Source organism: Arachis duranensis, chromosome 2, assembly GCF_000817695.3.
Source record: "Arachis duranensis cultivar V14167 chromosome 2, aradu.V14167.gnm2.J7QH, whole genome shotgun sequence".
Taxonomy (NCBI): Eukaryota; Viridiplantae; Streptophyta; class Magnoliopsida; order Fabales; family Fabaceae; genus Arachis; species Arachis duranensis.
Genome location: NC_029773.3, coordinates 61,768,866 through 61,783,461, shown reverse-complemented (window position 1 = coordinate 61,783,461; position 14,596 = coordinate 61,768,866). Strand labels below are relative to the sequence as shown.

The 14,596-nt window shown below is 36.6% G+C and overlaps 1 pseudogene; it reads left to right on the top strand.

Moving 5' to 3' along the window:
* The first annotated feature begins 271 nt into the window (after positions 1-271).
* The window catches only part of LOC107474477 (2-oxoglutarate-dependent dioxygenase DAO-like), a 48,647-nt pseudogene continuing 34,322 nt past the window's right edge, over positions 272-14,596 (top strand).

The following is a 14,596-nucleotide window of genomic DNA, read 5'->3' as shown; positions in this document are numbered from 1 at the left end:
AATATATTTATATATGTATACACTAATATATTTTATACTCATAAAGTTTATCAATAATTTTTTTTATAATATCTTTTAATTTTTATTTAAAAAAATCAAATAATTCATTAAAAGTGACGCCTTCAAAAAGCACAAAATTACTGTGCTAGTTTTAGATAGACCTATATATACACACATATATATGTTATAAGTGTATATTTGTCATTTTTAAATCCAAAAGTGAAAAATATATGCAAAAGTGGTAGACATCAAATTAAAAAGAGATATACAAATGGAGCTGTTATATATTTTCTCTTGTGGCCAAAACAAAAACAACCCAGAAGCAAAGATAAAGAAAACAACAGTGAAGGTTTTCGTAGTAGATTTTGAGCAACTAAAAAATAAGAAGGAGGAGTTGAAGAAGCTAAAAAAGGCATGTGAGAGATGTAGGTGCTTCAAGATCATCAATCTCACAGTTCCAGAAATACTCATGGCGGATATGAAAATAGTGGCAAAATATCTTTATGAGCTTCCTATGGAGATCAAGAAGCAAAAGAAGGCAGTGATCCCTGAAAGTGGGTACAGGGCACCGGAAATGTAAAAGATGAGTTTGAGCTTTATCTAAAGGGAATGATTCAAGAATCAGTGAAGTGTAGGGAGAACATTTCTCTGCACATTCTTTGTTGAGAGAATTTGCAGAAATCAAATTAGTGATTGAACTATTACTTTCAGTTACAGGTTTTTGTATTTATACACAAACTTACTAAGAAGGCTAACTGACTAATTATAAGTAGAGCGAGCCAATGCTAACTAATTCTAACAAACTTAAAGCAGTGCTAACTTGCTAACTAATCTAATCTAATTAGGCGAGTTATCAAGTCACACCCTCCTTCAAGTCAGGTGCATGTATGTTGAGGAGTCTGAACTTGCGATGACATGAATTGAACAACTTGGGACTCAATGCTTTAGTCAGGATGTCTGCAGCTTGTTCAGCAGACTTAATAGAAAGTAGCTTGATCACTTGTTCCTTGGTTTTATCACGAACAATGTGACAATCTGCTTCTATATACTTTGTTCTCTCGTGAAACACTGAATTTGCAGCTATGTGTAATACTACCTGACTGTCGCAGTAAATGGCTATTGGCTTTATTTGTGGGATTTTGAGGTCATTCATGATGAAACGTATCTACTGGGCTTCACATGTTGCTGCCGTGAGAGCCCTATACTCAGCTTCTGCTGATGATCTGGCCTCCACATTTTGCTTCTTGCTCTTTCATGTTATCAAACTTGTTCCTTGGAAGAAGCAATAGCCGGTTACTGACCTTCTCGAATCGGGACATACAACCCAATTGCTATCTGAATATCCAATTACTTCAAGATCTAACTTAGTGGAGAAAATAGGCCTTATACTGGGGAGGATTTTAAGTATCTCAGTATTCTCAGGCCAACTTCGAAGTGTTTGTCAGTAGGATATTTCAGAAATTGACTCAACTTGCCGATGGCATAGCTGATTTTGGGTCTTGTGTTTGCTAAATAGAGTAGGCGCCCAATTAGTCTTCGATATTCAGTGTTGGTCTCCAACCTTGTTTCTGTGGATTTTGATAGTTGACTGGAGTAATCCATTGGAGTTGTGGCACTCTTGGCAGCCAGCATGCCACAGTCTTCAAGTAGTTCAAGGCAATATTTGTGTTGGTACATTGCAAATCCCTCCCTGCTTCTGGCAAACTCGATGCCTAAAAAGTATTTAAGCTCACCAATGTCCTTGATCTGGAACAATTTATACAAGTGATCCTTGACAGTCTGAATCTCAACCATACAATTTCCTGCCAAGACGAGGTCATCTACATATACAAGTAAAACAGTGAAGGAATTACCAGAATTCTTGGTGAAGAGACAATCATCATGTTTCGATTGATGGTACCCAAGACCGGTTAGAGTGGTGGCAAGTTTGGTGTGCCACTGTCTACTTGCTTGTTTTAAACTATAAAGGGACCGTGTGAGTTTGCAAACCAAAGTAGAATCATCAACTTTAAGGCCTGGTGGAACCTTCATATACACATTTTCAGGGAGATCGCCTTGGAGGAAGGCTGTGTTGACATCAATTTGATGAACGATCCAATCACTTGTGGCTGCAACAGCGAGAAGGATTTTGAGTGTGTTCATTTTAACCACAGGGCTGAACGTATCAAAGTAGTCATGGCCAGGGACTTGGGTGAAACCCTTTGCAACGAGACGCGCCTTGTACCACTCAACGCTTCCATCAGCTTTGAGTTTAGTTTTGAATACCCATTTGCAGTCGATCGTGCATTTCCCTTTTGGCAGAGTACTAAGGAACCAAGTGTTGTTTTTCTCTAGAGCTTCAAGTTCTGCAGTAATGGCCTGCTGCCAGCAAGGATGCACAATTGCCTTTTGATAGGTTTTTGGTTTTTTGATAGTGAAAAGTGCTAAGGATATGTTTCTATGTGAAGATGACAGTGACTCGTAGGATAAGACATCACTTAGTGGATATTTGCATCGAGTTGCAGGAGCTGAAGATGATTGGCAAGTTGGTCCTGTGTTCCATAAGGAGCAATGGAATTCCTTTAGGTAAGAGGGAGTCTCTGTTCTCTTGAGGATCGCCTAATAGGCCCAGCAGGCAGTGTAGTGTTCTGATTTGGTGCAATAGTGTGTGATGCAGGTTGAAATTCATGTTGTGATAATGAATGGTTATGTAATGATGTGTGTGAGGGAGAACTTGAAACTATTTGAGAAGATGCACACAGTGTATTATTGGATGAGAAGTGAGTGATATTTTATGAATGAGAGTGAATGGTTGAGTCAAATGGATCTATGAATTGATGAATATGATTTTCTGATTCTAGTGTAGAATCAGAGGTGTCATGAGTAATTGAATGAAAAGGAAAAAGGTGCTCATAGAACTCAACATCTCTAAAAAGGAACATTTCTCTAGTCTTTAGATCATAGAGAAGGTAACCTTTAACTCTTTGCTTATGCATAAAAAAAACACATTTTCTGGCTCTTGAATCAAGCTTTTTTAATGAGCTGCAGTGGTGGCCACATAAGCAAGACAGCTAAATACTCGAAAGTAGTTGATATCTAGTAGTTTGTCAAATAGAATTTGGTATGGGGACTTATTTTTCAAATTGTGCTGGAAATCCTATTAATTATGTGAATGGCTTGAGCACTTGCATAATTCCAAAATCACTTTGGAATGTTTGCTTGAAACATGAGTGCTCGAGTCACTTCTAGTATGTGTTGATGTTTTCTCTCAACAATGCCATTTTGTTGAGGAGTTTCAACACAACTAGTTTGGTGGATAATGCCCATGGCCTCATAATATGATTGCATTTGGAACTCTAATCCATTGTCAGTTCGTATCTTTTTAATTGTTTTGTTGAACTGAGTTTAGATTAGTGTCACAAAGCTTTTGATCAGGTCTCTGACTTCAGACTTTAATTTCATAAAAAAGAGCCATGTATTATCATCCACAATTGTAAGGAAGTATTGATGACCAGCAGCAGATAAGTGATTAATGGGTCCCTATATATCTAAGTGAATCAAATCAAAATTATTTTCTGTCTTTAACAAACTATGTCCAAATGCCAATCATTTTTGTTTTGAGAAATGACATGAGTCACATGGTTTATTACAATGTGAGTTTTCTATGCAACCATAGTATTTTTGCATTATAACAATTTTATCCTTTAGTAAATAACCTAGTCTACAATGCCAGATGTTATTATGCAATTGTGTGGTGTCCCTTTTGTTGTGGTTGTGTGTGATGAGTGCTGCTGCTGGTACCTTATTAGTTGACCGAGTTGGAGTTAAGTTCTCAAAAGCATATAGCCCTCTTCTTTGTTCAGCTTGACCAATCATCTTCCTGGAAGAGCAATCCTGAATCATGTAGCAAACATCATTAAAAACAAATTCACAGTGAATGGAGCTAGCTAGTTTAGAAACTGAAACCAAATTGAACTTAAATTCTAGAATGAAAAGGACATTGTTAAGAAAGAATGACTCTGAGAAAAATATGGTTCCTACTATTGAGGTGTTTGTACGGGTTCCATCTGGGAGTTTGACAGTGATCGGATCAACATGATAGTATGATTGAAAAGCATCTAAAGAGAATGACACATGGTGTGTGGCCCCTGAGTCTATCACCCAGGCACTGTTGCTAAACACTTCAAGAGACATTGTGAAAGCTATACCTTGGTTGGATAGGAGTGATACCGCTTGGTTTGTTGTACCTATCGTCTTTTGTATTTGTTGTGCATCTGATTGCTGTAGCAGAGACAATAGTGTGTGTTTTTGCTCTAGGGTAAACTTTAGCTCAGCCTTACTGTCCTCTCCAATGGCGCTGCTGTCTGTGTCGGGATTCTCTTCAGCAGCTACATTGTTGATGAAGCTTATTCCACTTTGTTTGAAATAAGGTGGCATTCTGTGTTTCTTGTAACATACATCAACTAAGTGGCCAGTCTTACCATAATATGAACATTGGTCAATCTTTGGTATTGGCTTCATCAACATGACTTGAGATTTTACTTGAGAGTAAGCTTCATTCAATCCTTTCAGGAATCGTACCACATAGGCATCTTCTCTATACTTTCTGACAATCTCCAGACCACACGCACAGTTAGTTGCTGTACACGTTACACAAGGAGGTATAGGTCGCAGATTTTCAAGTTCTTCCCAAATTGCTTTCAATTTGGTGAAGTATTTTGTGACAGAGAGTTCACCCTATTTGATTGTGCTTAGCTCATCATCAAGTTCGGCCATCTTGAATATATCCCCTTGACTATACCTGTGTTTTAGGTCTCGCCACAAATCTGCTGCAACATCGTGCCAGATCACACTTTGAGCAATTTCTAGACTTAATGCCAAGGTTATCCAAGAAATGACGATATTGTTACATCTATCCCATGCTTCATACCATGGATCATTCACATCTGGTTTTTCAATTGAACCATCAACAAATTTTACCTTATTTTTTAATCTCAACGCTCTCCACATTCCTCTTTCCCAACTGTGGTAGTTTGAGGATGTTAAGATTGTAGCGATCAAAGGAGATCCTGGACTTTCACCAGGATGCAGGTAGTACGGTCTCAATGGATATGTGAGAGGACTCATGTTGTTCCTTGCTTGCTGAGATTGCATGAAGTTGAATTGATTCATCATACTCACGAAAGTGTGCATGTCTATGTTTGGAAGCTCGTTTCTCTAATCTGGTGCCATATGTATCAATGAATTTTTTAGCGTTCAAGATTCAGAACTTCTTCTCTAAACTCATTGATCGGAAAACAATTGTTAGCATCGGAAAAACCAAAAATTTGCTAAGCTCATTGTAATCTCATCAATCTCTATCATGTGAGTGAAGAGAAGATGAAGAATTGGGCAGAAACGAAGAGGAGAAGTTGTTGGTTGAAGAATTTGGGGAAGAATCAGAGAAGATTGAATCAAGACTTGAAGTTTAAGGGTTCGAAACAATAATTTGAAATGGAAGTCATGAATAAGGAACTGATGCATCGATCACAATCAGGAATCGAAAGATCTAGGGTTTTGAAGCAAGAAATTGGACTTGTAGTCTCAAATGACAATTCGACTTGATGCGTCAATCACCTCTCCCTCACTGTTCGTTCGAATCTACTCAACCTTCAGATTTTAGCTCCAAGCTCACCGCACCATGTGAAAGGTGAGTTCGAGCTTTATCTAAAGGAAATGATTCAAGAATCAGTGGAGTATAGGGAGAACGTTTCTTTGCACATTTTTTGTTAAGAGAATTTGTAGAAATCAAATTAGTGATTGAACTATTACTTTTAGTCACAGGTTTTTGTATTTATACATAAACTTACTAAGAAGGCTAACTAACTAATTATAAATAGAGTGAGCCAATGCTAACTAATTCTAACAAACTTAAAGTAGTGCTAACTTGCTAACTAATCTAATCTAATCAGGCGAGTTATCAAGTCACACCCTCCCTCAAGTCAGGCGTATGTATGTTGAGGAGCCTGAACTTGCGATGACATGAATCGAACAACTTGGGACTCAATGCTTTAGTCAGGATGTCTGCAGCTTGTTCGGCAGACTTAATGGGCAGTAGCTTGATCACTTGTTCCTTGGTTTTGTCGCGAACAATGTGACAATTTACTTCTATATGCTTTGTTCTCTCGTGAAACACTGAATTTGCAGCTATGTGTAATGCTGCTTGGCTGTTGCAGTAGATGGCTATTGGATTTATTTGTGGGATTTTGAGGTCATTCATGATGAAGCGTATCCATTGGGCTTCACATGTTGCTGCCGTGAGAACTCTGTACTTAGCTTCTGCTAATGATCTGGCCACCACATTTTGCTTCTTGCTCTTCCATGTTATCAAACTTGTTCCTAGGAAGAAGCAATAGTCCGTTATTAAGGAAATATATCCTTGCTATGAGAGTTTGGGAGTCTATGACATTCATAAGTCACCGCAGACTCTGCATCATTTTTGCTCTCAATTGGGTGTACCGCCAAAGCACATGTCAGTTCTTCTTGTTCCCGGGAATATCCCAAAGCAATTTTAAAAAATTTTTAGTCCAATATTTTAATACTTAATAAATTTTAATTGTAAAATGAAATTTTTAATTTTTATTTTTATGTAAATCATTCTTCAGATTATATTTTAAATTTTGTAGATATTTTTTATTAAATAATAACAAATAAAAAATGTTCAAATTTAAACCGATTCAAATCAAATTGTTCATTTAATTCAATTAAAATAAAAAATCGATTAAAACCATATTATTTAGAAAGCTAGCAAAAAAAAAGTGAACATATATGAAACGACCAAATTCAATTGACTTGGCTAATCTCATAGTTTTATGTGTGTTTAATTTTATTGATATGTCATGTGTATACTAAAATTAGCTATATTAAATTAAAATTAAAATATTAAAATTGAAATATAGCTATATTATATATTATATTTATATATTATTAACTAATTTAATAACTAAAATATGTCACATGACACTTTCTTATTAAAATTTAGAAAAAATATTTTTTTTCTAAAATTAGTAAACTTTTTTCTTATATTTTCTTATCTACCTCTCTCTTTTTATTCTATCTCTCTCTATCCTTTCAACTCTATATATAATTTATAATTCATATTTTATATTAGTAATCAAAATGTGTCATCAGATATTTTTATTATAATTAAAATAAAAAATTTTCTTAACTTCTAAAATTAACAAACTCTCTTTCTCATTTTTCTTTATCTTTCTTTTTTTTTTCTCTCATTCTCTATTTTTCTCTACCTTTATGTTCTACAAAAAATAAAATTAACAACATAATATAATTTAAATAAAAATATTATTATATACATATTTTTTATTTAATTTTAAATTTTTACTGCTTATCTTTTTAAAACAAATGTAAAATTAAGTAAAAAAAATTTAACTGTTTCTTTTGAAAATAATAACTAAAAAATTTATTATTTAATTCTGTTTAAGACTCTAGTCTTTTTAGTCGATGTGAACTTTTGTCCCTTATGACCATTTTATAAAAGTAGTTTAATACTATACATTTTTCGTGTCATAATCTATAATACCAGGACCTACGTAATTTTAAAAGATTTATATTCTCATAATAGTATTACGGATAAAAATACTAGTTTTAGATCTTTGCATTGGTAGTTGCCTCTTTCACACTTTATAATAAGATTGTGACTAGAGGTGGCAAGCGGGGAAGCGCGCTCCGCCAGAAGTCCGCCTAGAATCACACCCCGTCCCGCCTAACTGCGAGATGGCGGGTTGAACCCGCCAAAATTTCTCTTTTTTTTTTTAACTATTAACTACTAAATAATATATATATAATTTCACAATCATGTTAGTAAATTTATAATTTCTAAAGGCATAAAAAAATTATATTTTTTATATTCACAAATATTAAAGTCTTTGTAATTATAAATATTGTCTCCAAAGCAAAATAAACATAATCCAAAACACTCAATTTTTATTTTTATTCTCTTATAAGTTAGGTAGGAAGAAGTTGAGTTTTGGTCAAAAAATTACCGTCTTACCAAAACATAATTATAAATATTATCTCCTAAGCAACATAAATATAATCCAAAATACTCAATTTTTATCTTCATACTCTTGTAAGTTAGGTTGGAAAAAATTGGATTTTGGCAAAAAAATTGAAAAAATACCCCATTACCAAAAAAAAACTAATTCCGGCAAGGAAGCCCGTCTTGCCCCACCAAAACCCGCAGTTTAAGCAGTACAGGTTAGACGGACTCTTATTATTTGGTGGTCCTAACTTTTCAGCTCGACCTATTTTTTTAGCGAGTTACACGAACTAATTTTGACAGATTTAAACCCGTTTGCCACCCTAGTTGTGACTTTGTTTGTTTCACATCACGAATATAGCCAAACTATTTATGACGTGGCAGCAAGTGTATCACAAAAAATGGCGGAGTCTTTTAGGCGTAGTGACTAGTGACTACTGATATTAAGGATTGGCCATTCATATTTAGAAGTATCAGATATAGCTTCAACCCAGAAAACATAGGCTCTACAGGGGCACCAATACATACGGATACAGGCTTCATTACCTTACTTCAAGATGATGAAAATGTTGGAGGCCTTGAAATGATGGACCACTCTAGCTCATTTAAACCAGTCCCTCCCCTACCTGGATCATTCCTTTGCATTATTGGTGATGTTGGACATGTATGCGTTATTTCAATACTCTCTAATTGGGCTAAAAACGTTTTGGAATCAAATTAATTTCTCTATTATTAAATAACTATTGATTTAATCGTGAGACCTAATCCAAATAGTAATTATTTGAGTTGCTTAAATGTTATATTATCTATTTATCTACTTAATATATTAAAACTCGATTTTTCCCGGCTAATAAGAGTGACGTGTCGATCTCTCATGAGTCCGTTTTCCTTCCAAAACGAATGAAATTTTTCATCTATTCTAAATTATTTTATAAAAAATACATTATTTATTTTTGTTTTACTAAGGTCTATAAATAGTATTTTTCTGTGGTACATGAATCTAAATTTTAGAGTCAGCTCATAATTTTACATTTAGTATTTTTTTTTACAACTTCATAGAATAAGAATGTATTCTTCGTTTTTTATTGAAGTTGATCCTTTTAAGGTACAATTTATAATTTTTTATAATATTTTTCATATACTCATTGATGCACGAAATTGTGATCATCAACAATGACGCCAATAGACTTGGAGCTCTCAAACGTGAATCACACTTTGTCACAACTTCGCACAACTAACCAGCAAGTGCACTGGGTCGTCCAAGTAATACCTTACGTGAGTAAGGGTCGATCCCACGGAGATTGTTGGTATGAAGCAAATTATGGTCATCTTGTAAATCTCAGTCAGGTAGATTCTAATGGTTATAATGGTTTTCGAATATAAAGATAAATAACACATAAAATAGAGATAGAGATACTTATGTAATTCATTGGTGGGAATTTCATATAAGCGCATGGAGATACTATGTTTCTTTTGAATCTCTGCTTTCCTATTGCTTCCATCCAATCATTCTTACTCTCTTCCATGGCAAGCTATATGTTGGGTTTCACCGTTGTCAATGGCTACCTCCCGTCCTCTCAGTGAAAATGGTCCAAATGCTCTGTCACAGCACGGCTAATCATCTATCGGTTCTCGATCATGTCGGAATAGAATCCAGTGATTCTTTTGCATCTGTCACTATGCCCAACACTCGCGATTTTGAAGCTCGTCACAGTCATCCCATCTCAGATCCTACTCGGAATACCACAGACAAGGTTTAGACTTTCCGGATCTTAGGAGTGGCTGCCAATAATTCTAGCTTATACCACGAAGACTCCGATCTTTCGGAATAGAGGCTAAGAGATACGCGCTCGATCTAAGGTAGAACAAAAGTGGTTGTCAGGCACGCGTTCATAGGTGAGAATGATGATGAGTGTCACGGATCATCACATTCATCATGTTGAAGTGCAACGAATATCTTAGAATAAGAATAAGCTGAATTGAATAGAAGAATAATAGTAATTGCATTAATACTCGAGGAACAGCAGAGCTCCACACCTTAATCTATGCTGTGTAGAAACTTCACCGTTGAAAATACATAAGTGATAAAGGTCTAGGCATGGCCGTGAGGCCAGCCTCCCTAAAATGTGATCCAGAGATCAAAAGATGATCAAAAGATCAAAAGATGTCTAATACAACAGTAAAAAGTTCTATTTATACTAGACTAGTTACTAGGGTTTACAGAAATAAGTCTAAGTGCAGAAATCCACTTCCGGGGTCCACTTTGATGTGTGCATGGGATGATCTTGAGCTTTACATGTACAGAGGCTTTTCTTGGGGTTAAACGCCAAGTTGTAACGGCTTTTTGGCGTTTAACTCTCGTTTGTGACGTGTTTCTGGCGTTTTACTCCAGAATGCAGCATGGAGCTGGTGTTGAACGCCAGTTTGCGTCATCCAAACTCAAATAAAGTATAAACTATTATATATTTATGGAAAGCTCTAGATGTCTACTTTCCAGCGCAATTGAAAGCACACCATTTGGAGTTCTGTAGCTCCAGAAAATCTATTTCGAGTGTAGGGAGGTCAGAATCTAACAGCATCAGCAGTCCTTTGCCAGCCTCCTATAAGATTTTTGATCATGTCCCTCAATTTCAGCCAAAAAATACTTGAAATCACAGAAAAATACACAAACTCATAGTAAAGTTCAGAAATATGAATTTTGCATAAAAACTAATAAAAACATCCCTAAAAGTAGCTAGATCTTACTAAAAACTACCTAAAAACAATGCCAAAAAGCATATAAATTATCCACTCATCACAACACCAAACTTAAATTGTTGCTTGTCCCCAAGCAACTGAAAATCAAATAGGATAAAAAGAAGAGAATATACTATAAATCCCAAAATATCAATGAATATTAGTTCTAACTGGATGAGCGGGACTTGTAGCTTTTTGCTTCTGAACAGTTTTGGCATCTCACTTTATCCCTTGAAGTTTAGAATGCTTGGCATCCATAGGAACTCAGAGTTCAGATAGTGTTATTGATTCTCCTAGTTAAGTATGTTGATTCTTGAAAACAGCTACTTTTATGAGTATTGGTTGTGGCCCTAAGCACTTTGTTTTTTAGTATTACCACCGGATACATAAATGCCACAGACATATGATTGGGTGAACCTTTTCAGATTGTGACTCAGCTTTGCTAAAATCCCCAGTTAGAGGTGTCCAGAGCTCTTAAGCACACTTTTTTTTTGCTTTGGATCACGACTTTAACCACTCAGTCTCAAGCTTTTCACTTGGACTTGCATGCCACAAGCACATGGTTAGGGGCAGCTTGATTTAGTCGCTTAGGCCTGGATTTTATTTCCTTGGGCCCTCCTATCCATTGATGCTCAAAGCCTTGGATCTTTTTTACCCTTGCCTTTTGGTTTTAAGGGCTATTGGCTTTTTCTGCTTGCTTTTTCTTTTTCTTTCTTTTATTTATTTATTTATTTATATTTTTTTTGCAAGCTTTGTTCTTCACTGCTTTTTCTTGCTTCAAGAATCAATTTTATGATTTTTCAGATCATCAATAACATTTCTCTTTTTCATCATTCTTTCAAGAGCCAACAATTTTAACATTCATAAACAACAAGATAAAAAATATGCACTATTCAAGCATTCATTCAGAAAGCAAAAAGTATTGTCACCACATCAATATAATTAAACTAATTTCAAGGATGAATTCGAAACTCATGTACTTCTTGTTCTTTTGTATTAAAAACATTTTTCATTTAAGAAAGGTGAATGATTCATGGAATTATTCATAGCCTTAAGACATAGACACTAGACACTAATGATCATGTAATAAAGACACAAACATAGGCAAACATGAAGCTCAAAAACAAAAAAACAGAGAGATAAGAACAAGGAAGTTAAGGATTGAGTCCACCTTAGTGATGGTGGCACCTTTTCCTTGAAGGACCAATGGTGTTCTTGAGCTCCTCTATGTCTCTTCCTTGCTTTTGTTGCTCCTCCCTCATAGCTCTTTGATCTTCTCTAATCTCATTGAGAATGATGGAGTGTTCTTGGTGTTCCACCCTTAATTGGTTCATGTCATGACACAATCTTTCTAGAGAAGTGTTGAGTTGTTCCCAATAGTTTTTTGGAGGAAATTTCATCTCTTGAGAAATCTCAAGGATTTCTTGATGATGAGCTTCCTCATGCATCTCTTGAGATCCATGAATGGGCTCTCTTGTTTCCTCCATCCTTTTCTTAGTGATGGGCTTGTCCTCTTCAATGAGGATGTCTCCTTCTATGACAACTCCAACTAAGTAGCATAGATGGCAAATGAGATGAGGAAAAGCTAGCCTTGCCAAGGTGGAGGGCTTTTCGGCTACTTTGTAGAGTTCTAGAGAGACGACTTCATGAACTTCTACTTCCTCTCCAATCATGATGCTATGGATCATGATGGCCCGATCCACAGTTACTTTGGATCGGTTGCTAGTAGGGATGATGGAGCGTTGGATGAACTCCAACCATCCTCTAGCCACATGCTTAAGGTCCAGTCTTCTCAATTGAATCGGCTTGCCTTTTGAGTCTCTTTTCTATTGAGCTCCTTCCACACATATGTCCATGAGGACTTGGTCCAACCTTTGATCAAAGTTGACCCTTCTAGTGTAGGGGCGTGCGTCTTCTTGCATCATAGGCAAGTTGAACGCCAACCTTACGTTCTCCGAACTGAAATCTAAGCATTTTCCCAGAACCATTATAAGCCAATTCTTTGGGTTTGGGTTCATGCTTTGATCATGGTTCCTAGTGATCCATGCGTTTGCATAGAACTCTTGAACTATTAAGATTCCAACTTGTTGAATGGGGTTGGTAAGAACTTCCCAACCTCTTCTTTGGATCTCATGTCAGATCTCCGGATACTCATTTTTCTTGAGCATGAAAGGGACCTCAGGAATCACCTTCTTCTTGGTCACAACTTCATAGAAGTGGTCTTGATGGGCTTTTGAGATGAATCTCTCCATCTTCCATGACTCGGAGGTGGAAGCTTTTGTCTTCCCTTTCCTCTTTCCAGAGGTTTCTCCGACATTAGGTGCCATCAATGGTTATGGAAAAACAAAAAAGCTATGCTTTTACCACACCAAACTTAGAATGTTGCTCGTCCTCGAGCAAAAGAAGAAAGAATAGATGAAGAAGAAGAAGATATGGAGGAGAAGAAGAGAGATGTGTATTTGGCCAAGGAAGATAAGAGAGGGTAGTGATGTGTGAAAATGAAGAAGGATAGAGGGGTTTATATAGTGGAGGGAGAGGGGTAAGGGTTCGGTCATTTAGGGTGGGTTTGGGTGGGAAAGAGATTTTGAATTTGAAGGTAGGTGGGGAAGAGTGATTGAGGTGATTGGTGAATGATGTTTGGGGAAGAGCATTATGAAAAGATGTGAGAGAGAGGGAGAAGGTAGGTGGGGATCCTGTGGGGTCCACAGATCCTGAGGTGATCCTGTGGGTCCACAGATCTTGAGGTGTCAAGGATTTCTCATCCCTGCACCCTTTAGGCATGTAAAATACCCTTTGTATGCAATCCTGGCGTTTAACGCCAGATTGCAGCATGTTTCTAGCGTTAAATGCCACTTCCATGCTTGTTTTGGGCGTTCAACGCCAATCTACAGCATGTTTCTGGCGTTGAACACCACTTCCATGCTTGTTTCTGGCGTTTAACGCTAGCTCTCCTCAGGGTGTAATCTTGGCATTTAAACGCCAGACTACTGCTTGTTTCTGGCATTCAACGCTAGCTTCATGCTCTGTTCTGGCGTTAAATGCCAGCCAGATACTCCTTACTGGCGTTTAAATGCCAGCCAGATACTCCTTACTAGCGTTTAAACGCCAGTAAGCTCTTTCTCCAAGGTGTGCTGTTTCTTCTGCTGTTTTTGATTCTATTTTTAATTTTTGCAATTGTTTTGTGACTCCACATGATCATAAACCTAATAAAACATAAAAGAACAATAGAAATATATAAATAAAAATTGGGTTGCCTCCCAATAAGCGCTTCTTTAATGTCAATAGCTTGACAGTGAGCTCTCATGGAGCTTCACAGATCATCAGAGCATTGTTGGGACCTCCCAACACCAAACTTAGAGTTTGAATGTGGGGGTTCAACACCAAACTTAGAGTTTGGTTGTGGCCTCTGATGAGCGGATAATTTATACGCTTTTTGGCATTGTTTTTAGTATGTTTTTAGTATGATCTAGTTAGTTTTTAGTATATTTTTATTAGTTTTTAGTTAAAATTCACTTTTCTGGACTTTACTATGAGTTTGTGTGTTTTTTTGTGATTTCAGGTATTTTCTGGCTAAAATTGAGGGTCTTGAGCAAAAATCTGATTCAGAGACTGAAAAGGACTGCAGATACTGTTGGATTCTGACCTCCCTGCACTCGAAGAGGATTTTTTGGAGCTACAGAAGCCCAATTGGCGCGCTCTCAATGGCGTTGGAAAGTAGACATCCTGGGCTTTCCAGCAATGTATAATAGTCCATACTTTACTCGAGATTTGATGGCTCAAACCGGCGTGGCAAATCAGCCTCAGAATTTCCAGCGTTTAACGCTGGAACTGGCATAAAACTTG